The sequence below is a fragment of the Bombina bombina genome, chromosome 8 (genome assembly GCF_027579735.1).
Source record: "Bombina bombina isolate aBomBom1 chromosome 8, aBomBom1.pri, whole genome shotgun sequence".
Classification (NCBI taxonomy): domain Eukaryota; kingdom Metazoa; phylum Chordata; class Amphibia; order Anura; family Bombinatoridae; genus Bombina; species Bombina bombina.
The window spans coordinates 218,585,748-218,612,618 of NC_069506.1; positions in this window are offsets into that span (position 1 = coordinate 218,585,748).

Here is a 26,871-nt window from a genome sequence, read left to right on the forward strand (position 1 = left end):
AGGGGCATTGCAGTAGTACCCTACTTGGACGACATACTGATTCAAGCGTCGTCTCTACCACAAGCAAAGGCTCATACGGACATTGTCCTAGCCTTTCTCAGATCTCACGGGTGGAAAGTGAACGTAGAAAAAAGTTCTCTATTCCCGTCAACAAGAGTTCCCTTCTTGGGAACAATAATAGACTCCTTGGAAATGAAGATTTTTCTGACAGAAGTCAGAAAATCAAAACTTCTAAGCTCTTGTCAAGTACTTCATTCTGTTCTTCTTCCTTCCATAGCGCAGTGCATGGAAGTAATAGGTTTGATGGTTGCGGCAATGGACATAGTTCCTTTTGCGCGAATTCATCTAAGACCATTACAACTGTGCATGCTCAGACAGTGGAATGGGGATTATACAGATTTGTCCCCGACGATCCAAGTAGATCAGAGGACCAGAGATTCACTCCGTTGGTGGCTGACCCTGGACAACCTGTCCCAAGGGATGAGCTTCAGAAGACCAGAGTGGGTCATTGTAACGACCGACGCCAGCCTGGTGGGCTGGGGCGCGGTCTGGAAACACCTGAAGGCTCAGGGTCTATGGTCTCGGGAAGAATCTCTTCTCCCGATAAACATTCTGGAACTGAGAGCGATATTCAATGCTCTCAAGGCTTGGCCTCAACTAGCAAAGGCCAAATTCATAAGGTTTCAATCAGACAACATGACAACTGTTGCATATATCAACCATCAGGGGGGAACAAGGAGTTCCCTGGCGATGGAAGAAGTGACCAAAGTAATTCAATGGGCGGAGCTTCACTCCTGCCACTTGTCTGCAATCCACATCCCAGGAGTGGAAAATTGGGAAGCGGATTTTCTGAGTCGTCAGACATTTCATCCGGGGGAGTGGGAACTCCATCCGGAAATCTTTGCCCAAATAACTCGATTATGGGGCATTCCAGACATGGATCTGATGGCGTCTCGTCAGAACTTCAAGGTTCCTTGCTACGGGTCCAGATCCAGGGATCCCAAGGCGACTCTAGTAGATGCACTAGTAGCGCCCTGGACCTTCAACCTAGCTTATGTGTTCCCACCGTTTCCTCTCATTCCCAGGCTGGTAGCCAGGATCAATCAAGAGAGGGCTTCGGTGATCTTGATAGCTCCTGCGTGGCCACGCAGAACTTGGTATGCAGACCTGGTGAATATGTCATCGGCTCCACCATGGAAGCTACCTTTGAGACGGGACCTTCTTGTTCAAGGTCCGTTCGAACATCCGAATCTGGCATCACTCCAACTGACTGCTTGGAGATTGAACGCTTGATTTTATCAAAGCGTGGGTTCTCAGATTCTGTCATTGATACTCTTATTCAGGCTAGAAAGCCTGTAACTAGGAAAATTTACCATAAAGTATGGAAGAAATATATCTGTTGGTGCGAATCGAAAGGATTCCCATGGAACAGGGTAAAAATTCCTAAGATTCTATCCTTTCTACAAGAGGGTTTGGAGAAAGGATTATCTGCAAGTTCTTTGAAGGGACAGATTTCTGCTTTATCTGTTTTACTTCACAAGAAGCTGGCGGCTGTGCCAGATGTTCAGGCTCTGGTTAGAATCAAGCCTGTTTACAAACCTTTGACTCCTCCTTGGAGTCTCAATTTAGTTCTTTCAGTTCTTCAAGGGGTTCCGTTTGAACCCTTACATTCCGTAGATATTAAGTTATTATCTTGGAAAGTTTTATTTTTGGTTGCAATTTCTTCTGCTAGAAGAGTTTCAGAGTTATCTGCTCTGCAGTGTTCTCCTCCTTATCTGGTGTTCCATGCAGATAAGGTGGTTTTGCGTACTAAACCTGGTTTTCTTCCGAAAGTTGTTTCTAATAAAAATATTAACCAGGAGATAGTGGTGCCTTCTTTGTGTCCGAATCCAGTTTCAAAGAAGGAACGTTTGTTGCACAATTTGGATGTAGTTCGTGCTCTAAAATTCTATTTAGAGGCTACAAAGGATTTCAGACAAGCATCTTCCTTGTTTGTTGTTTATTCTGGTAAAAGGAGAGGTCAAAAAGCAACTTCTACCTCTCTCTCTTTTTGGCTTAAAAGCATCATCAGATTGGCTTATGAGACTGCCGGACGGCAGCCTCCTGAAAGAATCACAGCTCATTCCACTAGGGCTGTGGCTTCCACATGGGCCTTCAAGAACGAGGCTTCTGTTGATCAGATATGTAAGGCAGCGACTTGGTCTAAACTGCACACTTTTACCAAATTTTACAAATTTGATACTTTTGCTTCTTCTGAGGCTATTTTTGGGAGAAAGGTTTTGAAAGCCGTGGTGCCTTCCATCTAGGTGACCTGATTTGCTCCCTCCCATCATCCGTGTCCTAAAGCTTTGGTATTGGTTCCCACAAGTAAGGATGACGCCGTGGACCGGACACACCTATGTTGGAGAAAACAGAATTTATGTTTACCTGATAAATTACTTTCTCCAACGGTGTGTCCGGTCCACGGCCCGCCCTGGTTTTTTAATCAGGTCTGATGATTTAATTTCTCTAACTACAGTCACCACGGTATCATATGATTTCTCCTATGCAAATATTCCTCCTTTACGTCGGTCGAATGACTGGGGAAGGCGGAGCCTAGGAGGGATCATGTGACCAGCTTTGCTGGGCTCTTTGCCATTTCCTGTTGGGGAAGAGAATATCCCACAAGTAAGGATGACGCCGTGGACCGGACACACCGTTGGAGAAAGTAATTTATCAGGTAAACATAAATTCTGTTTTTTCTTACCTTAAAAATTTGACTTTTTTTCCCTGTGGGCTGTTAGGCTCGCGGGGCTGAAAATGCTTCATTTTATTGCGTCATTCTTGGCGCGGACTTTTTTGGCGCAAAAAAATCTTTTCTGTTTCCGGCGTCATACGTGTCGCCGGAAGTTGCCTCATTTTTTGACGTCCTTTTGCGCCAAAGATGTCGGCGTTCCGGATGTGGCGTCATTTTTGGCGCCAAAAAGCATTTAGGCGCCAAACAATGTGGGCGTATTATTTGGCGCCAAAAAATATGGGCGTCGCTTTTGTCTCCACATTATTTCAGTCTGATTTTTTTTCTTTGCTTCTGGTTACTAGAAGCTTGTTTATTGGCATTTTTTCCCATTCCTGAAACTGTCATTTAAGGAATTTGATCAATTTTGCTTTATATGTTTTTTCTCTTACATATTGCAAGATGTCTCACGTTGCATCTGAGTCAGAAGATACTTCAGGAAAATCGCTGTCTAGTGCTGGAACTACCAAAGCTAAGTGTATCTGCTGTAAACTTTTGGTAGCTATTCCTCCGGCTGTTTGTATTAATTGTCATGACAAACTTGTTAAAGCAGATAATATTTCCTTTAGTAATGTACCATTGCCTGTTGCAGTTCCCTCAACATCTAAGGTGCAGAATGTTCCTGATAACATAAGAGATTTTGTTTCTGAATCCATCAAGAAGGCTATGTCTGTTATTTCTCCTTCTAGTAAACATAAAAAATCTTTTAAAACTTCTCTCTCTACAGATGAATTTTTAAATGAACATCATCATTCTGATTCTGATGACTCTTCTGGTTCAGAGGATTCTGTCTCTGAGATTGATGCTGATAAATCTTCATATTTATTTAAAATGAAATTTATTCGTTCTTTACTTAAAGAAGTACTAATTGCTTTAGAAATAGAGGATTCTGGTCCTCTTGATACTAATTCTAAACGTTTAGATAAGGTGTTTAAATCTCCTGTGGTTATTCCAGAAGTTTTTCCTGTTCCTAATGCTATTTCTGAAGTAATTTCCAGAGAATGGGATAAATTGGGTAATTCATTTACTCCTTCTAAACGTTTTAAGCAATTATATCCTGTGCCGTCTGACAGATTAGAATTTTGGGACAAAATCCCTAAGGTTGATGGGGCTATTTCTACCCTTGCTAAACGTACTACTATTCCTACGTCAGATGGTACTTCGTTTAAAGATCCTTTAGATAGGAAAATTGAATCCTTTCTAAGAAAAGCTTATCTGTGTTCAGGTAATCTTCTTAGACCTGCTATATCTTTGGCTGATGTTGCTGCAGCTTCAACTTTTTGGTTGGAGACTTTAGCGCAACAAGTAACAGATCATGATTCTCATAATATTATTCTTCTTCTTCAGCATGCTAATAATTTTATCTGTGATGCCATTTTTGATATTATCAGAGTTGATGTCAGGTTTATGTCTCTAGCTATTTTAGCTAGAAGAGCTTTATGGCTTAAAACTTGGAATGCTGATATGGCTTCTAAATCAACTCTACTTTCCATTTCTTTCCAGGGTAACAAATTATTTGGTTCTCAGTTGGATTCCATTATCTCAACTGTTACTGTTGGGAAAGGAACTTTTTTACCACAGGATAAAAAATCTAAGGGTAAAAACAGGGCTAATAATCGTTTTCGTTCCTTTCGTTTCAACAAAGAACAAAAGCCTGATCCTTTATCCTCAGGAGCAGTTTCAGTTTGGAAACCATCTCCAGTCTGGAATAAATCCAAGCCTTCTAGAAAGGCAAAGCCTGCTTCTAAGTCCACATGAAGGTGCGGCCCTCATTCCAGCTCAGCTGGTAGGGGGCAGGTTACGTTTTTTCAAAGAAATTTGGTTCAATTCTGTTCACAATCTTTGGATTCAGAACATTGTTTCAGAAGGGTACAGAATTGGTTTCAAGATGAGACCTCCTGCAAAGAGATTTTTTCTTTCCCGTGTCCCAGTAAATCCAGTGAAAGTTCAAGCATTTCTGAATTGTGTTTCAGATCTAGAGTTGGCTGGAGTAATTATGCCAGTTCCAGTTCTGGAACAGGGGATGGGGTTTTATTCAAATCTCTTCATTGTACCAAAGAAGGAGAATTCCTTCAGACCAGTTCTGGATCTAAAAATATTGAATCGTTATGTAAGGATACCAACATTCATAATGGTAACTGTCAGGACTATCTTGCCTTTTGTTCAGCAAGGGCATTATATGTCCACAATAGATTTACAGGATGCTTATCTGCATATTCCGATTCATCCAGATCATTATCAGTTCCTGAGATTCTCTTTTCTGGACAAGCATTACCAGTTTGTGGCTCTGCCGTTTTGGCCTAGCTACAGCTCCAAGAATTTTTACAAAAGTTCTCGGTACCCTTCTGTCTGTAATCAGAGAACAGGGTATTGTGGTATTTCCTTATTTGGACGATATCTTGGTACTTGCTCAGTCTTTACATTTAGCAGAATCTCATACGAATCGACTTGTGTTGTTTCTTCAAGATCATGGTTGGAGGATCAATTTACCAAAAAGTTCATTGATTCCTCAGACAAGGGTAACTTTTCTGGGTTTCCAGATAGATTCAGTGTCCATGACTCTGTCTTTAACAGACAAGAGACGTCTAAAATTGATTTCAGCTTGTCGAAACCTTCAGTCACAATCATTCCCTTCGGTAGCCTTATGCATGGAAATTCTAGGTCTTATGACTGCTGCATCGGACGCGATCCCCTTTGCTCGTTTTCACATGCGACCTCTTCAGCTCTGTATGCTGAATCAATGGTGCAGGGATTACTCAAAGATATGTCAATTAATATCTTTAAAACCGATTGTACGACACTCTCTAACGTGGTGGACAGATCACCATCGTTTAATTCAGGGGGCTTCTTTTGTGCTTCCGACCTGGACTGTAATTTCAACAGATGCAAGTCTCACAGGTTGGGGAGCTGTGTGGGGATCTCTGACGGCACAAGGAGTTTGGGAATCTCAGGAGGTGAGATTACCGATCAATATTTTGGAACTCCGTGCAATTTTCAGAGCTCTTCAGTCTTGGCCTCTTCTGAAGAGAGAATCGTTCATTTGTTTTCAGACAGACAATGTCACAACTGTTGCATACATCAATCATCAAGGAGGGACTCAGTCCTCTGGCTATGAAAGAAGTATCTCGAATTCTGGTTTGGGCGGAATCCAGCTCCTGTCTAATCTCTGCGGTTCATATCCCAGGTATAGACAATTGGGAAGCGGATTATCTCAGTCGCCAAACGTTGCATCCGGGCGAATGGTCTCTTCACCCAGAGGTATTTCTTCAGATTGTTCAAATATGGGAGCTTCCAGAAATAGATCTGATGGCGTCTCATCTAAACAAGAAACTTCCCAGGTATCTGTCCAGATCCCGGGATCCTCAGGCGGAAGCAGTGGATGCATTATCACTTCCTTGGAAGTATCATCCTGCTTATATCTTTCCGCCTCTAGTTCTTCTTCCAAGAGTAATCTCCAAGATTCTGAAGGAATGCTCGTTTGTTCTGCTGGTAGCTCCGGCATGGCCTCACAGGTTTTGGTATGCGGATCTTGTCCGGATGGCCTCTTGCCATCCGTGGACTCTTCCGCTACGACCAGACCTTCTGTCGCAAGGTCCTTTTTTCCATCAGGATCTCAAATCCTTAAATTTAAAGGTATGGAGATTGAACGCTTGATTCTTGGTCAAAGAGGTTTCTCTGACTCTGTGATTAATACTATGTTACAGGCCCGTAAATCTGTATCCAGAGAGATATATTATAGAGTCTGGAAGACTTATATTTCTTGGTGTCTTTCTCATCATTTTTCTTGGCATTCTTTTAGAATTCCAAGAATTTTACAGTTTCTTCAGGATGGTTTAGATAAAGGTTTGTCCGCAAGTTCCTTGAAAGGACAAATCTCTGCTCTTTCTGTTCTTTTTCACAGAAAGATTGCTAATCTTCCTGATATTCATTGTTTTGTACAAGCTTTGGTTCGTATAAAACCTGTCATTAAGTCAATTTCTCCTCCCTGGAGTTTGAATTTGGTTCTAGGGGCTCTTCAAGCTCCTCCGTTTGAACCTATGCATTCATTGGACATTAAATTACTTTCTTGGAAAGTTTTGTTCCTTTTGGCAATCTCTTCTGCCAGAAGAGTTTCTGAATTATCTGCTCTTTCTTGTGAGTCTCCTTTTCTGATTTTTCATCAGGATAAGGCAGTGTTGCAAACTTCTTTTGAATTTTTACCTAAAGTTGTGAATTCCAACAACATTAGTAGAGAAATTGTGGTTCCTTCATTATGTCCTAATCCTAAGAATTCTAAGGAGAAATCGTTACATTCTTTGGATGTTGTTAGAGCTTTGAAATATTATGTTGAAGCTACTAAGTCTTTCCGAAAGACTTCTAGTTTATTTATCTTTTCCGGTTCTAGAAAAGGCCAGAAAGCTTCTGTCATTTCTTTGGCATCTTGGTTGAAATCTTTAATTCATCTTGCCTATGTTGAGTCGGGTAAAACTCCGCCTCAAAGGATTACAGCTCATTCTACTAGGTCAGTTTCTACTTCCTGGGCGTTTAGGAATGAAGCTTCGGTTGATCAGATTTGCAAAGCAGCAACTTGGTCCTCTTTGCATACTTTTACTAAATTCTACCATTTTGATGTATTTTCTTCTTCTGAAGCAGTTTTTGGTAGAAAAGTACTTCAGGCAGCGGTTTCAGTTTGAATCTTCTGCTTATGTTTTTCATTAAACTTTATTTTGGGTGTGGATTATTTTCAGCAGGAATTGGCTGTCTTTATTTTATCCCTCCCTCTCTAGTGACTCTTGCGTGGAAAGATCCACATCTTGGGTAATCATTATCCCATACGTCACTAGCTCATGGACTCTTGCTAATTACATGAAAGAAAACATAATTTATGTAAGAACTTACCTGATAAATTCATTTCTTTCATATTAGCAAGAGTCCATGAGGCCCACCCTTTTTTTGTGGTGGTTATGATTTTTGTATAAAGCACAATTATTCCAATTCCTTATTTTATATGCTTTCCCTCCTTTCTTATCACCCCACTTCTTGGCTATTCGTTAAACTGAATTGTGGGTGTGGTGAGGGGTGTATTTATAGGCATTTTGAGGTTTGGGAAACTTTGCCCCTCCTGGTAGGAATGTATATCCCATACGTCACTAGCTCATGGACTCTTGCTAATATGAAAGAAATGAATTTATCAGGTAAGTTCTTACATAAATTATGTTTTTCTCTTGTAAGGTGTATCCAGTCCACGGATCATCCATTACTTGTGGGATACCAATACCAAAGCTATAGGACACGGATGAAGGGAGGGACAAGGCAGGCGCTTAAAACGGAAGGCACCACTGCCTGCAAGACCTTTCTCCCAAAAATAGCCTCCGAAGAAGCAAAAGTATCAAATTTTAAAATCCCATGTGGAAGCTACCGCTCTAGTAGAATGAGCTGTAATCTTTTCAGGAGGCTGCTGGCCAGCAGTCTCATAAGCTAAGCGTGTTATACTCCTTAGCCAAAAGAAAGAGAGGTTGCCGAAGCCTTTTGGCCTCTCCTCTGTCCAGAGTAGACAACAAACAATGCAGATGTTTGACGAAAATCTTTAGTAGCTTGTAAATAAAACTTTAAAGCACGAACCACGTCAAGATTGTGTAAAAGACGTTCCTTCTTTGAAGAAGGATTAGGACACAGTGACGGTACAACAATGTCCTGATTGATATTCTTATTAGATACCACCTTAGGTAAAAAAACAGGTTTGGTACGTAACACTACCTTATCTGCATGAAAAATGAGATAAGGGGAATCACATTGTAAAGCAGATAACTCCGAAACTCTTCGAGCCAAGGAGATAGCTACTAAAAACAGAACCTTCCAGGATAAGAGCTTAACAATGGAATGCAAAGGTTCAAACGGAACCCCTTGAAGAACCTTAAGAACTAAATTTAAACTCCAAGGCGGAGCAACAGGTTTAAACACAGGCTTGATTCTGACTAAAACCTGACAAAACGCCTGCACGTCTGGAACCTCAGCCAGACGTTTGTGCAAAAGAATAGACAGAGCAGAAATCTGTCCCTTTAAGGAACTAGCTGACAAACCCTTCTCCAATCCTTCTTGGAGAAAAGATAATATCCTAGAAATCCTGACCTTACTCCATGAGTAACCCTTGGATTCACACCAATGAAGATATTTACACCATATCTTATGATAGATTTTCCTGGTGACAGGCTTTCGCGCCTGTATTAAGGTATCAATGACCGACTCGGAGAAACCACGTTTTGATAAAATCAAGCGTTCAATCTCCAAGCAGTCAGCCGCAGAGAAATTAGATTTGGATGGTTGAAAGGACCCTGAAGTAGAAGGTCCTGCCTCAGAGGCAGAGTCCATGGTGGAAAGGATGACATGTTCACCAGATCTGCATACCAAGTCCTGCCTGGCCACGCAGGTGCTATCAAAATTACAGATTCTCTCTCCTGTTTGATCTTGGCAATCAGACGAGGGAGCAGAGGAAACAGTGGAAACACATAAGCCAGGTTGAAGGACCAAGGCGCTGCTAGAGCATCTATCAGCGCTGCCTTGGGATCCCTGGACCTGGATCCGTAACAAGGAAGCTTGGCGTTCTGGCGAGACGCCATGAGATCCAGTTCTGGTTTGCCCCAACGTTGGATCAACTGTGCAAACGCCTCCGGATGAAGCTCCCACTCCCCCGGATGAAAAGTCTGACGACATAGAAAATCTGCCTCCCAGGTCTCTACTCCTGGGATATGGATAGCTGATGGATGGCAGGAGTGAATCTCTGCCCATTGAATTATCTTTGAAACCTCCAACATCGCTAGGGAACTCCTTGTTGTCCGACTGAAATCTGATGAACCTCACTGCCGCTAGCTGAGGCCAAGCCTGAAGAGCTTTGAATATCACTCTTAGTTCCAGAATGTTTATTGGAAGGAGTGCCTCCTCCTGAGTCCACGACCCCTGAGCCTTCAGAGAGTTCCAGACTGCACCCCAGCCCAGAAGGCTGGCATCTGTTGTTACTATTGTCCAATCTGGCCTGCGGAAGGTCATACCTTTGGACAGATGGACCCGAGATAGCCACCAGAGAAGAGAATCCCTGGTCTCTTGATCCAGATTTAGTAGAGGAGACAAATCTGTGTAATCCCCATTCCACTGACTGAGCATGCAGAGTTGCAGCGGTCTGAGATGTAGGCGGGCAAACGGAACTAGGTCCATTGCCGCTACCATTAAGCCGATTACTTCCATACACTGAGCCACCGAAGGGCGAGAAGTATAATAAATAACACGGCAGGAATTTAGAAGTTTTGACAACCTGTCCTCTGTCAGGGCGTCAGAAACAAATGAATTGGCTAGCTTAAGCGCTTTAAGCTTGTCAAGTATATCATCCAATGGAGTTTCTACCTGTAAGGCCTCTTCCAGAGACTCAAACCAGAAGGCCGCAGCAGCAGTGACCGGGGGAATGCATGCAAGAGGCTGGAGAATAAAACCTTGTTGAATAAACATTTTCTTAAGGTAACCCTCTAACTTTTTATCCATTGGATCTAGGAAAGCACAACTGTCCTCGACGGGAATAGTTGTACGCTTAGCTAGGGTAGAAACTGCTCCCTCCACTTTAGGGACCGTTTGCCATAAGTCCCATGTAGCGGCATCTATTGGAAACATTTTCTTAAAAATAGGAGGGGGAGAGAACGGTACACCTGGTCTATCCCATTCCTTAGTAATAATTTCTGAAAACCTTTTAGGTATTGGAAAAACATCAGTGTAAACAGGCACTGCATAGTATTTATCCAATCTACACAATTTCTCTGGCACTATAATGGTGTCACAGTCATCCAGAGTAGCTAAAACCTCCCTGAGCAACACACGGAGGTGTTCAAGCTTAAATTTAAATGTAGACATATCAGAATCAGGTTGAAGCATCTTCCCTGAGTCAGAAAAATCACCCACAGAAAGAAGCTCTCCTGCCTCAGCTTCTGCATATTGTGAGGGGATATCAGACATAGCTACTAAAGCGTCAGAGAGCTCTGTATTTTTTCTAGTCCCAGAGCTGTCTCGCTTTCCTTGTAACCCTGGTAGTTTGGACAATACCGCTGTAAGGGTATGATTCATAACTGCCGCCATGTCTTGTAAAGTAAACGCCATGGGCGTGCTAGATGTACTTGGCGCCACTTGAGCGGGAGTCCCTTGAGCGGGAGTCAAAGGTTCTGACACGTGGGGCGAGTTAGTCGGCATAACTTCCCCCTTGTCAATTTCCTCTGGTGATAAATCTTTTAAAGCCAGAAAATGATCTTTATAACTTAAAGTAAAATCAGTACATTTGGTACACATTCTAAGAGGGGGTTCCACAATGGCTTCTAAACATAATGAACAAGGAGTTTCCTCTATGTCAGGCATGTTTAAACAGACTAGCAATGAGACCAGCAAGCTTGGAAAACACTTTGATAAATGTAAACAAGCAAAAAATAAAAACGGTACTGTGCCTTTAAGAGAAACAAATTTTTGTCAGAAATTGAAAAACAGTGATAAAAAGCCGTAAATCTTATGAAATTTTTACAGTGTGTATAATAGCCTAACAGAGCATTGCACCCACTTGCAAATGGATGATTAACCCCTTAGTTTCAAAACCGGATAAAAAAACCGATATAAACGTTTTTTAACAGTTACAACAAACTGCCACAGCTCTGCTGTGGCCCTACCTGCCCATACAATGACTTTTGAAGGCACAAAAACCCTTTGTAGAGGTCCTAAGTGTTCAGGGGACTACTTCAGGGAAGCTGGAAGTCTCAAGCTGCAAAAACTACTGCACGATTTAGGCCTGAAATTAGGCCCCTCCCAACCTGTACTCACAGTGAGAGGGCCATAAAAACTATCCCTAGGCAAAATCTAGCCAGCCATGTGGAAAAACCTGGGTTTTATCACCAATATGTAGAAAAATAAACGTTTAAACACTTCCAGCAAACGTTATCTTATTTTCAGTAATGTGAGAAAGTAATAAGAATATTACCTTTTACAGCAAGCATGATACTAATCGTTATTAAATCACTGTAATCAGGCTTACCTTAAATAAATCCGGATTAACAGCATTTTCTAGCATATTCATTTCTCTAGAAAAATTTAAACTGCACATACCTCATAGCAGGAGACCCTGCAAGCCATTCCCCCAGCTGAAGTTACCTCATCTCTTCAGTTATGTGTGAGAACAGCAATGGATCTTAGTTACAACCTGCTAAGATCATCAAAAACCACAGGCAGACTCTTCTTCTACTTTCTGCCTGAGGCTAAAACAGTACAACTCCGGTACCATTTGAAAATAATAAACTTTTGATTGAAGATAAACTACATAAATTCACCACATCTCTAGCTACTTCCTATCGTGTCGAGAGCTGCAAGAGAATGACTGGTAGTGGCAGTTAGGGGAGGAGTTATATAGACAGCTCTGCTGTGGATGATCCTCTTGCAGCTTCCTGTTGGGAAGGAGAATATCCCACAAGTAATGGATGATCCGTGGACTGGATACACCTTACAAGAGAAATTAATGTTTCTGCCGGTTTGGTTTAGGAGATATTGTGCATTATTTTTTAATGAAACAAATATACCATTTGTTTGTACTGCGTTTGTGCCGGTTTGGTTTTGAAGATATTGTGCATTATATTACTTATATCTATCAAGATCAATAAAGTTTGGTCCATATTTCAGTTGGGGGGGGGGGGGGGGGGGCTAGCCCGGTGATCACCCCTCCCCGCACACAAACTAGGATTGTGAATACCGCCTCTTGCATGATAGACCTAATGAAAAAAAAAAAAAAAACAGTTGATATAACGTATATATCTATCATAATCAATAACATTTTGTCCAGATTTCAGTTGAGGGGGGGGGGGGGGGGCTAGCCCTACTCATTAAAAATGCAATATCTCAGTAATTAGATTAGAGCTAACAACTTTTGGCTCATCAAACCTGATCTAAGGTGGAGCTATCAGAATCAATAACATTTTGTCATTTCTTTCCTAAGATACGGTGAGTCTCTGGAATCCTCAATTACTGTTGGGAATATCACTCCTGGCCAGCAGGAGGAGGCAAAGAGCACCACAGCAAAGCTGTTAAGTATCCCTCCCCTTCCCACAATCCCCAGTCATTCTCTTTGCCTTCGGTGCAAGGAGGAGGTGAAGTTTTGGTGTATCAATATGAATTCTTCAAATAAGAGTTTATTATTTTGAAAGCCAGAGTAGGTTTGCTCTGATCTTTCCTCCTTGGATTTACATCCCAACATTTCAAAAGAGGGACCCCCCCCCCCCATGGCAAAAAAAATTAAATGTGGTGGGCAAGAGCAGGGACAGGGCTTTAAAAAATAAATAAAAAAAATCATAAGACCAAAGTAATATAAATAAAATTCTAAATAAAGTCATATATTTTAGTACTCTTATGTATACACTTATACATGCAGAAACACACACACTACATAGCATACACTTATACATGCAGATACACACACACACTACATAGCGTACACTTATACATGCAGATACACACACACACACACACACACACACTACATAGCATACACTTATACATGCAGATACACACACACACACACACACACACACACACAGCATACACCCGCACGCGTGTAGATACACACTACATAACATACTTGTACAGGCAGATACACACACACACACACACACAGCAAACACTTATACGTGCAGATACAGACACTACATAGTATACACTTATACATGCAGATATATACACACACACACTATATAGCATACACTTATACATGCAGATACACACTACATAACATACACTTATACAGGCAGATACACACACAACACAGCATACACTTATACGTGCAGATACAGACACAACATAGTATACACTTATGCATGCAGATACACACACACACACACACACACTACATAGCTTACATTTATACATGCAGACACGCATACTACATAGCATACACCTATACGTGCAGATACAGACACTACATAGTATACACTTATACATGCAGATACACACACACACACACACACTCTACATAGCTTACATTTATACATGCAGACACATACTACATAGCATAGTGCATACACTTATACATGCAGACACACAGACACTATATAGCATACACTTATACATGCAGATACAGACACTACATAGCAAACACTAATACCTGCAGATACACACACACACACACACTACATAGCATACACTTATACATGCAGATACACACACACACACACACACACACACACACACACTTATACATGCAGATACACATACACTGCAGGTATGAGTGTATACTATGTAGAGATACACAAACATAGCTTGCATTTATACATGCAGACACACATAGCATACACCTATACATGCAGATACAGACACTGCATAGTATACACTTATACATGCAGATACACATACACACACACACACACACACACACTACATAGCATACACTTATACATGCAGATACACTGCAGGTATAAGTGTATACTATGTAGAGATACACACATACATACACATACACACACACACACACACACACTATACACTTATACATGCAGACACACACACACACAACATAGTATACACTTATACATGCAGACACACACTATATAGCATACACCTATACGTGCAGATACAGACACTACATAGTATACACTTATACATGCAGAAACACACACACTCTACATAGCTTACATTTATACATGCAGACACATACTACATAGCATACACTTATACATGCAGACACACACACACAAACTACATAGCTTACACTTATACATGCAGATACAGACACTTCATAGCAAACACTAATACCTGCAGATACACACACACACACACACACACACACTACATTGCTTACATTTATACATGCAGACACACATAGCATACACCTATACGTGCAGATACAGACACTACATAGTATACACTTATACATGCAGACATACACACACACACACACACACTACATAGCATACACTTATACATGCAGATACACATACACTGCAGGTATAAGTGTATACTATGTAGAGATACATACACACACACACACACACACACACACACTACATAGCATACACCTATACGTGCAGATACAGACACTACATAGTATACACTTATACATGCAGATACACACACACACACACACACACACACACACACACACACACTCTACATAGCTTACATTTATACATGCAGGCACATACTACATAGCATACACCTATACATGCAGATACAGACACTTCATAGCAAACACTAATACCTGCAGATACACACACACACACACACTACATAGCATACACTTATATATGCAGATACAGACACTACATAGTATACACTTATACATGCAGATACATACACACCATACATTTATACATGCAGACACACATACTACATAGCATACACTTATACATGCAGACACACACACACACACACTGCATAGCATACACTTATACATGCAGATACATAGACACTACATAGTATACACTTATACCTGCATATATACACACACACACACACACACACACACACACACACTACATAGCATACACCTATACATGCAGATACAGACACTTCATAGCAAACACTAATACCTGCAGATACACACACACACACACACACACACACTACATAGCATACACATATATATGCAGATACAGACACTACATAGTATACACTTATACATGCAGATACATACACACCATACATTTATACATGCAGACACACATACTACATAGCATACACTTATACATGCAGACACACACACACTGCATAGCATACACTTATACATGCAGATACATAGACACTACATAGTATACACTTATACCTGCATATATACACACACACACACTACATAGCATACACTTATACCTGCAGACACACACACTACATAGCTTACATTTATACATACAGACACACATACTACATTGTATCTGTATGTATAAGTGTGTGTATGAGCATACACTTATACATACAGATACGCACACACTACATAGCTTACACTTATAAATGCAGATACACACACACACACACACACACACACACACACTCTTAAAGTATCTGTATTTCATTGTATTGGGTCCTGGGGTTGGCAAGCACATTAGCTGGCAGTCTGTGGCTGCCACTGTTCATTATCCTGGTGTTGGCACTTCTCATCGTATAAAACTGAAGGCATGCTAGTATTATCACCAGGGGTTAGACGTCATCTCTACCAGAGGTAGGTTAGAGAGGCCACCATTACCTGAGGTCAGAGGGTATACAGCCATCTTACTCCTGCTTAACCCACACACACCATTCCTTTTCCACAGGGAATCTAACAGGTATCTAACCCTGGGAGAGAAAAGCCAGCTGCTTCGAGTATGGGCCTAATAGAATTTGTTTTTATTTTTATAAATGCATGGGGCAATGCGGAACAGATGGCTAGCAACCAGGGACAGACCCCTAAAATTGGGACTGTCCTACAAAAATCGGGACAGTTTGGGGGGTATGGGTTTAGCTGTACTCCATGTCAGTCTCTTCAGTAGGGCAGTGGTAGCTTTCAAGCAGTTAGGAACTTGTGAGGTGGGCCTCACTGCGATTTCTTAACAGGTTGCTGCCCTTATGTAGAAAGCCAGAGTAGGTTTACTCTGTCCATCCTTGTTTTTACAGGTCTCTGTGAGGAGTGGCTTCCTCTCATGCCAGATGAGCTGTCCTCCTGCCGGACAGCCTAAGGTGCAGGTAAGTGCCATTTTTCTTTTGTCTTACTGGAAAAAGATCACTGGCACTAAAATCAGGAGCTGCACTAGTTATGAGGTTTATGCCTGAGATGTTAAACAGGCTTTTATGGCAGAGCGCAAGCACTGCAAGTGGCATTTGAGCTGGTAATTGGTGGTTCAGTGTGTTTAACTTCACTATTCAATCGGATGGATAATTGTGTGTTGGGGTTCTTTATAAGCATGGAACATATTACTTGTTTTAGAATTGGACCGTAATTGGTGATCTGAGCAAGTTTCTAAGAGTGCGTTGGCCTTTAATGGCTGTCGGGACCGCCTCTGGTGAAAGGGAGGCGGATCCTTTTTCCTCTAGCGTTTTTTTTTTTTCTTCAGTCAAACTCTTGCTTTCCTTTACCTCAGTGGCGCAGCTTTTAGGATTGTTGTTTTACTCTGCGGAGACTTCCGGAGCTTCTACGATCAAGTGAGGAAGACACAGCGTTCCAGGTCTAACAGTATTCCGTTTATGTCAGCGGAATTAAGGTGTTGAAGTCGTTTTCCACTCCGGAGTGCTGAGGGGGCAGGTAGGCACCTCAGTAAAACACTGAGGTGTAGAGGTGTTTGTGTTTATTCCTCCGTAGTGGAGGAGATATTGCCCTTTTTGTTTACTATTAAATTACATTAAAATATCAGTCCCAAAAGAGTCAGAAATTCCACCCTGTTTTTTTTCAAAGGTACAGTTTTAAAGAAAAATATTTTAATTTTTTTCCCCCTGCTCTTTGTCTGCAATATGTACCTAGAGTTATTGTTACATGTAAGCATTGTGGGGGGAATAACCAAGTTGAACCCCCTTTGCCTTTTTTGTTCTCCTTGTATTGAGAGGACATTAATGTTTAAATAGAGGCTTTTTGATGCTGAGCCACCACTCTCTCTGGTTGCTGCTGCTCAGGCTATGCCGCAGCTTTCTCCAGAAACACCCCAAGCCTTAACGGCGTCACATGCAGTGCCTTGCGGTTCCTCACAATCTCCTGGAGGAGAGTTTTTGTGTTTTTTTTGCATGCAGAAATTGCCGCCCAGGTAATCTCTGCGGTATTTGAGGCGTTAGCTGCCTTTCCCATACTTCAGGGAAGACGCAAGAGGAAAATTTTACTAATCTGATTAAGGTTTTATGATCCTGTTCCGGCTAACAAAGTTGCTCTTTCTCATAAATCTGAAGTGGAGGATACGACGGTAGCCTCTGTGGGTGGAATCTGATTCAGACAGTATAATTCCTTCTTCTGTTACTGAAGTTGTATCCTTCAGGTTTAAGCTTGAACACCTCCGTGTCTTATTAAAGGATGTTTTAGCTACCCTGGACGACTGATACTCCTGTCGTTGTCAACCCTAAGAAATCTAGTAAATTAGATGCTTTGATGTTCCCTCCTCTGTAGAGGTGTTTACTGTGCCAGACCAGGCTACAGAGATTATTACTCGAATGGGAGAAACCTGGGATTCCCTTTTCCCCTTCACTGGTTTTTAAAAAGATGTTTCTGGTGGCTGACTCCATTAAGGAGTTGTGGCAGACGATGCCCAAGGTGGAAGGGGCGATTTCTACTCTGGCTAAGAGAATTACTATTCCTATAGAGGATAGTTGATCTTTCAAGGATCCAATGGACAAGAAGCTGGAGGCTTATTTGAAAAATATGTATATTCATCAAAGTCTCCAATGGCAACCTGCAGTGTGTATTGCTACTGTGACAAACACTGCAGCCTACTGGTTTGATGCATTGTCTGAGTCTCTCCAATCAGAGACTCCTTTGGAGGAGATTCAGGATAGGATTAAGGCTCTTAAAGGGACACTGTACCCAAATTTTTTCTTTTGTAATTCAGAAAGAGCATGCAATTTTAAGCAACTTTCTAATTTACTCATATTATCAATTTTTCTTCGTTCTCTTGCTATCATTATTTGAAAAAGAAGGCATCTAAGCTTTTTTTTGGTTTTAGTACTCTGGACAGCACTTTTTTATTGGTGGATGGATTTATCCACCAATCAGCAAGGACAACCCAGGTTGTTCACCAAAAATGGGCCGGCATCTAAACTTATATTCTTGCATTTCAAATAAAGATACCAAGAGAATTAAGAAAATTTGATAATAGGAGTAAATTAGAAAGTTGCTTAAAATTTCATGCTCAGTCTGAATCACAAAAGAAAAATTTTGAGTACAGTGTCCCTTTAAGTTAGCCAATTTCTTCCAAGTCTAAACTTTTGGCGATTCCCTACAATGGTAAGACCTGGTTTAGCAAAAATAATTTTCGATATTGCGGGTGGTAAAGGGTAATATCTGTCTCAAGATATGAAAAATAGCCCGAAAGGATGTCTGAGTAATTTTTGTTCCTTTCGTAACTTCAGAGGTAAGTCTTCCCCCGCCTCTGCCAAGCAGGAACAGTCCAAACCTTCTTTGGAAACCCAGTGTAGATGACTTAATCTCACCATGAGATCGTTATTTAGCTAATATATACACCTTATTCTATACATTTCAGAAACTACAACATGAATTTTTTGTAATATTGCATACATTATTTCCTCCTCAATCGGAGGATTGATTTATGTTTAATTGAAAACAGAAAAGTTTGGGGAGATATATATAATAAAAAGTCTACACACCCCTGTTAAAATGGCAGGTTTCTGTGATGTAAAAAAATGAGACAAAGATAAGTCATTTCAGATTTTTTCCAATTTAAATGTGACATAAACTGTGCAACTAAATTGAAAAACAATTTAATCAAAAAGCAAATATGCAACAGCACTACACTTGGTGGAAGGAAGATGCCTACAGTATATCTGGTTATGATTAAAGGGACACTGAACCCAAATTTTTTCCTTTCGTGATTCAGATAGAGCATGCAGTTTTAAGCAACTTTATAATTTACTCCTATTATCAATTTTTCTTTGTTCTCTTGCTATCTTTATTTAAAAAAGAAAGTCCAGACCTTGGACAGCACTTGTTTATTGGTGGATGAATATATCCACCAATCAGCAAGAACAACCCAGGTTGTTCACCAAAACTTACATTCTTGATTTTCAAGTAAAGATACCAAGAGAATGAAGAACATTTGCTAATAGGAGTAAATTAGAAAGTAGCTTAAAATTGCATGCTCTATCTGAATCACAAAAGAAAAAATTTGGGTTCAGTGTCCCTTTAACCTTGTGTTGGCTGGAGTGCTGATGCATAGGTAAAACTTGTGAGGGTTTTGTCAAAAAAAGATTTTGACCGAAATATGCATCTAAATAGCACTTCTCACTCCCTATTGTTTTTGAGATTGATTACATCATTATCAGGGGTGTGACTGAGTGATTTATTTAAAATTTAACTTTTATTTAAAAAAACACAGATTGTAATGTAGACTGGTTGGAATACTGAGTATCACTTTGGCTCAAAGTTCTAGTGTGGGTAATCTAAAACGATGGACTATATTCTAGAAATGGGGCATTCAATGCTGGATCAGTATGTGGATTCTTGATCTCTCAATTTTGTCTAATATAAGCAGTCAAGTTGTCAGATATCAATACAAGTGGCCCTCGTTTTACAACGGTTCAATTTACATCGTTTCAGAATAACAACCTTTTTTTCCAGTCATGTGACTGCTATTGAAAAGCATTGAGAAGCAGTGCATTTATTAAAATAGCCAGTAGGTGGAGCTGTCCGCTTGTGTTGCAGCAAAGCCAAGCAAGCTGAAATTAATTAGTTTAACCAGACCTGAGCTATCGAGCAGATTTCAAAGGAACAAGATCTTCCTGTCTATAAATCAGTCTAGATTGGAATGCATAGAAAGAACTGTTTGCAGAAAAATGCAAGTGAAGTCTGTGTTGTGTGATTATTTTATTAGGTTTATATTGCTGTTTAGCATTTAAAGTCTTCATTTCAAAGCTTTAAAAATAACGTATTGGGTATTACTTATGACAATTTTGAGAGGGGCCTGGAACCTATCTCCCTGACTTCCCATTCACTTACATTATAAACTGGGTTTCAATTTACAATGGTTTTGATTTACAACCATTCCTTCTGGAACCTAACCCCGGCGTATACTGGGGGCTACCTGTATTTTCCCTTGATTTAGGAGCTTAAAATAAACTTAATTGTGTATTAGGTTGTATAAATCTGCTATAAGAGCATATTGGGTATTGCACGTGTTTACTGCAAATAACTAGGATAGCTACAGGTTAAATTTGCTGGGTTGGTGCCCTGCTGGGTTGATCATATATTGAAATTCACCCTATATAGGTTTATAGCAGTTAAAAAATGATATTGCTCGTCATAATATGGATAGACACCAATATGAGTATATAGGTATTTGCTATTTGGTGAATAGCATGTAGATTTTCCGTGTTACATGTTATGTGATTAACTAATAATTAACATATAGATGTTGTGCGGGCTCTTAAAGTTTATTTGCAGGCAACTAAGGACTTTCGCCAGTCTTCTGCATTGTTTGTTTTTCTGGGAAAATCAAAGGTCAGAAAGCTACTGCTACCTCTCTTGCTCTTTGGTTGAGAAGTATTATTCATTTGGCGTATGAGACTGCTGGACAGCAGCCCCATGAGAGAATCACAGCTCATTCCACTAGGGCTGTTTCTTCTTCTTTGGCTTTAAAAAATGCAGCTTATGTGGAACAGATTTGCAAGGCTGCAACTTGGTCCTCTTTGCATACTTTTTCCAAATGTGATTCTTTTGCCTCGGCTGAGGCTTCTTTTGGGAGACTTGAACCTCCATAAAGGCACCACCGCTTGAAGAACCAGACAGGTAACCTAAAGAAATCATCAGTATCCTCTAGCTTGGGTATTGATTCCCAACAGTAATTGACGATTCTGTGGACTCACCGTATCTGGAGGGAAATACATTTAACAGGTAAGCAAACATTTTGTTATTTCATATTTTAGAGTAGATCTAACGAAAAAAACAGTTGATCTAACCTGATCTAACAAATGGAATGATCGTTTGTTAAAATTTTGAATACGGGGGGGGGGGGGGGGGGCTAACCTGGGTAAGGTATATTGCCACCTTTTTCAAAGGCTGTCAGTAAAAATCCATTTTGTAACTGACTCAATTTAAATTTAATTACGCTTACAATTGTCCACTTCTGACAGGATTTTAAATAATATGAAAATCAGATACCCAATTTCTTCCTCTTATTGATCTGTCAGTTAGAGAATTTTAGATCACTGAATGCATTTAGAGAGTTAAAATATTAACAAACTTTCAATTCACAGAAACACTTCTTTATGGTTAGAATGCACATAATTACAAAGAGCGTGAATATATTATTTCTTTCATGTAATTAGCAAGAGTCCATGAGCTAGTGACGTATGGGATACGTATGTGGATTATTTTCAGCAGGAATTGGCTGTCTTTATTTCTTTCATGTAATTAGCAAGAGTCCATGAGCTAGTGACGTATGGGATATACATTCCTACCAGGAGGGGCAAAGTTTCCCAAACCTCAAAATGCCTATAAATACACCCCTCACCACACCCACAATTCAGTTTTACAAACTTTGCCTCCGATGGAGGTGGTGAAGTAAGTTTGTGCTAGATTCTACGTTGATATGCGCTCCGCAGCAAGTTGGAGCCCGGTTTTCCTCAGCGTGCAGTGAATGTCAGAGGGATGTGAGGAGAGTATTGCCTATTTGAATACAGTGATCTCCTTCTACGGGGTCTATTTCATAGGTTCTCTGTTATCGGTCGTAGAGATTCATCTCTTACCTCCCTTTTCAGATCGACGATATACTCTTATATATACCATTACCTCTGCTGATTCTCGTTTCAGTACTGGTTTGGCTTTATACAAACATGTAGATGAGTGTCCTGGGGTAAGTAAATCTTATTTTCTGTGACACTCTAAGCTATGGTTGGGCACTTTGTTTATAAAGTTCTAAATATATGTATTCAAACATTTATTTGCCTTGACTCAGAATGTTCAACTTTCCTTATTTTCAGACAGTCAGTTTCATATTTGGGATAATGCATTTGATTTAATCATTTTTTCTTACCTTCAAAAATTTGACTTTTTTCCCTGTGGGCTGTTAGGCTCGCGGGGGCTGAAAATGCTTCATTTTATTGCGTCATTCTTGGCGCGGATTTTTTTGGCGCAAAAATTCTTTTCCGTTTCTGGCGTCATACGTGTCGCCGGAAGTTGCGTCATTTTTTTGACGTTATTTTGCGCCAAAAATGTCGGCGTTCCGGATGTGGCGTCATTTTGGCGCCAAAAAGCATTTAGGCGCCAAATAATGTGGGCGTCTTATTGGCGCTAAAAAATATGGGCGTCCCTTTTGTCTCCACATTATTTAAGTCTCATTTTTCATTGCTTCTGGTTGCTAGAAGCTTGTTTTTTGGCATTTTTTCCCATTCCTGAAACTGTCATTTAAGGAATTTGATCAATTTTGCTTTATATGTTGTTGTTTTTTCTCTTACATATTGCAAGATGTCTCACGTTGCATCTGAGTCAGAAGATACTACAGGAAAATCGCTGTCTAGTGCTGGATCTACCAAAGCTAAGTGTATCTGCTGTAAACTTTTGGTAGCTATTCCTCCAGCTGTTGTTTGTATTGATTGTCATGACAAACTTGTTAAAGCAGATAATATTTCCTTTAGTAAAGTACCATTGCCTGTTGCAGTTCCTTCAACATCTAAGGTGCAGAATGTTCCTGATAACATAAGAGATTTTGTTTCTGAATACATAAAGAAGGCTATGTCTGTTATTTCTCCTTCTAGTAAACGTAAAAAATCTTTTAAAACTTCTCTCCCTACAGATGAATTTTTAAATGAACATCATCATTCTGATTCTGATAACTCTTCTGGTTCAGAGGATTCTGTCTCAGAGGTTGATGCTGATAAATCTTCATATTTATTTAAAATGGAATTTATTCGTTCTTTACTTAAAGAAGTTCTAATTGCTTTAGAAATAGAGGATTCTGGTCCTCTTGATACTAATTCTAAACGTTTGGATAAGGTATTTAAATCTCCTGTGGTTATTCCAGAAGTTTTTCCTGTTCCTAATGCTATTTCTGCAGTAATTTCCAAAGAATGGGATAAATTGGGTAATTCATTTACTCCCTCTAAACGTTTTAAGCAATTATATCCTGTGCCGTCTGACAGATAAGAATTTTGGGACAAAACCCCTAAAGTTGATGGGGCTATTTCTACCCTTGCTAAACGTACTACTATTCCTACGTCAGATGGTACTTCGTTTAAGGATCCTTTAGATAGGAAAATTGAGTCCTTTCTAAGAAAAGCTTATCTCTGATGAAGCGCATGTGCCCATGCGCGAAACGCGTAAGATAGGAGCTTACCCTGTGTCTGATGATAAGCCTGCTCCTGAATAAAACTTCATTTCATCTACCTCAAGTCTCAGCATTCCTTTTTCCTCATTCGTAAGAAAAGCTTATCTGTGTTCAGGTAATCTTCTTAGACCTGCTATATCTTTGGCTGATGTTGCTGCAGCTTCAACTTGTTGGTTGGAAACCTTAGCGCAACAAGTAACACATCATGATTCTCATGATATTATTATTCTTCTTCAGCATGCTAATAATTTTATCTTTGATGCCATCTTTGATATTATCAGAGTTGATGTCAGGTTTATGTCTCTAGCTATTTTAGCTAGAAGAGCTTTATGGCTTAAGACTTGGAATGCTGATATGGCTTCTAAATCAACTCTACTTTCCATTTCTTTCCAGGGTAACAAATTATTTGGTTCTCAGTTGGATTCTATTATTTCAACTGTTACTGGTGGGAAAGGAACTTTTTTACCACAGGATAAAAAATCTAAGGGTAAAAACAGAGCTAATAATCGTTTTCGTTCCTTTCGTTTCAACAAAGAACAAAAACCTGATCCTTCATCCTCAGGAGCAGTTTCAGTTTGGAAACCATCTCCAATCTGGAATAAATCCAAGCCAGCCAGAAAGGCAAAGCCTGCTTCTAAGTCCACATGAAGGTGCGGCCCTCATTCCAGCTCAGCTGGTAGGGGGTAGGTTACGTTTTTTCAAAGAAATTTGGATCAATTCTGTTCACAATCTTTGGATTCAGAACATTGTTTCAGAAGGGTACAGAATTGGTTTCAAGATGAGACCTCCTGCAAAGAGATTTTTTTCTTTCCCGTGTCCCAGTAAATCCAGTAAAAACAGAATTTATGTTTACCTGATAAATTGCTTTCTCCAACGGTGTGTCCGGTCCACGGCGTCATCCTTACTTGTGGGATATTCTCTTCCCCAACAGGAAATGGCAAAGAGCCCAGCAAAGCTGGTCACATGATCCCTCCTAGGCTCCGCCTACCCCAGTCATTCGACCGACGTTAAGGAGGAATATTTCCATAGGAGAAACCATATGATACCGTGGTGACTGTAGCTAAAGAAAATAAAATATCAGACCTGATTAAAAAACCAGGGCGGGCCGTGGACCGGACACACCGTTGGAGAAAGCAATTTATCAGGTAAACATAAATTCTGTTTTCTCCAACATAGGTGTGTCCGGTCCACGGCGTCATCCTTACTTGTGGGAACCAATACCAAAGCTTTAGGACACGGATGAAGGGAGGGAGCAAATCAGGTCACCTAAATGGAAGGCACCACGGCTTGCAAAACCTTTCTCCCAAAAATAGCCTCAGAAGAAGCAAAAGTATCAAACTTGTAAAATTTGGTAAAAGTGTGCAGTGAAGACCAAGTCGCTGCCCTACATATCTGATCAACAGAAGCCTCGTTCTTGAAGGCCCATGTGGAAGCCACAGCCCTAGTGGAATGAGCTGTGATTCTTTCGGGAGGCTGCCGTCCGGCAGTCTCGTAAGCCAATCTGATGATGCTTTTAATCCAAAAAGAGAGAGAGGTAGAAGTTGCTTTTTGACCTCTCCTTTTACCGGAATAAACAACAAACAAGGAAGATGTTTGTCTAAAATCCTTTGTAGCATCTAAATAGAATTTTAGAGCGCGAACAACATCCAAATTGTGCAACAAACGTTCCTTCTTCGAAACTGGTTTCGGACACAGAGAAGGTACGATAATCTCCTGGTTAATGTTTTTGTTAGAAACAACTTTTGGAAGAAAACCAGGTTTAGTACGTAAAACCACCTTATCTGCATGGAACACCAGATAAGGAGGAGAACACTGCAGAGCAGATAATTCTGAAACTCTTCGAGCAGAAGAAATTGCAACCAAAAACAAAACTTTCCAAGATAATAACTTAATATCAACGGAATGTAAGGGTTCAAACGGAACCCCCTGAAGAACTGAAAGAACTAAGTTGAGACTCCAAGGAGGAGTCAAAGGTTTGTAAACAGGCTTGATTCTGACCAGAGCCTGAACAAAGGCTTGAACATCTGGCACAGCTGCCAGCTTTTTGTGAAGTAACACAGACAAGGCAGAAATCTGTCCCTTCAGGGAACTTGCAGATAATCCCATTTCCAATCCTTCTTGAAGGAAGGATAGAATCTTAACCTTGTCCCAAGGGAATCCTTTAGATTCACACCAACAGATATATTTTTTCCAAATTTTGTGGTAAATCTTTCTAGTTACAGGCTTTCTGGCCTGAACAAGAGTATCGATAACAGAATCTGAGAACCCTCGCTTCGATAAGATCAAGCGTTCAATCTCCAAGCAGTCAGCTGGAGTGAGACCAGATTCGGATGTTCGAACGGACCCTGAACAAGAAGGTCTCGTCTCAAAGGTAGCTTCCATGGTGGAGCCGATGACATATTCACCAGATCTGCATACCAAGTCCTGCGCGGCCACGCAGGAGCTATCAAGATCACCGACGCCCTCTCCTGATTGATCCTGGCTACCAGCCTGGGAATGAGAGGAAACGGCGGGAACACATAAGCTAGTTTGAATGTCCAAGGTGCTACTAGTGCATCCACTAGAGCCGCCTTGGGATCCCTGGATCTGGACCCGTAGCAAGGAACTTTGAAGTTCTGACGAGAGGCCATCAGATCCATGTCTGGAATGCCCCACAGTTGAGTGACTTGGGCAAAGATTTCCGGATGGAGTTCCCACTCCCCCGGATGCAATGTCTGACGACTCAGAAAATCCGCTTCCCAATTTTCCACTCCTGGGATGTGGATAGCAGACAGGTGGCAGGAGTGAGACTCCGCCCATAGAATGATTTTGGTCACTTCTTCCATCGCTAGGGAACTCCTTGTTCCCCCCTGATGGTTGATGTACGCAACAGTTGTCATGTTGTCTGATAGAAACCGTATGAACTTGGCCCTCGCTAGCTGAGGCCAAGCCTTGAGAGCATTGAATATCGCTCTCAGTTCCAGAATATTTATCGGTAGAAGAGATTCTTCCCGAGACCAAAGACCCTGAGCTTTCAGGGATCCCCAGACCGCGCCCCAGCCCATCAGACTGGCGTCAGTCGTGACAATGACCCACTCTGGTCTGCGGAAGGTCATCCCTTGTGACAGGTTGTCCAGGGAC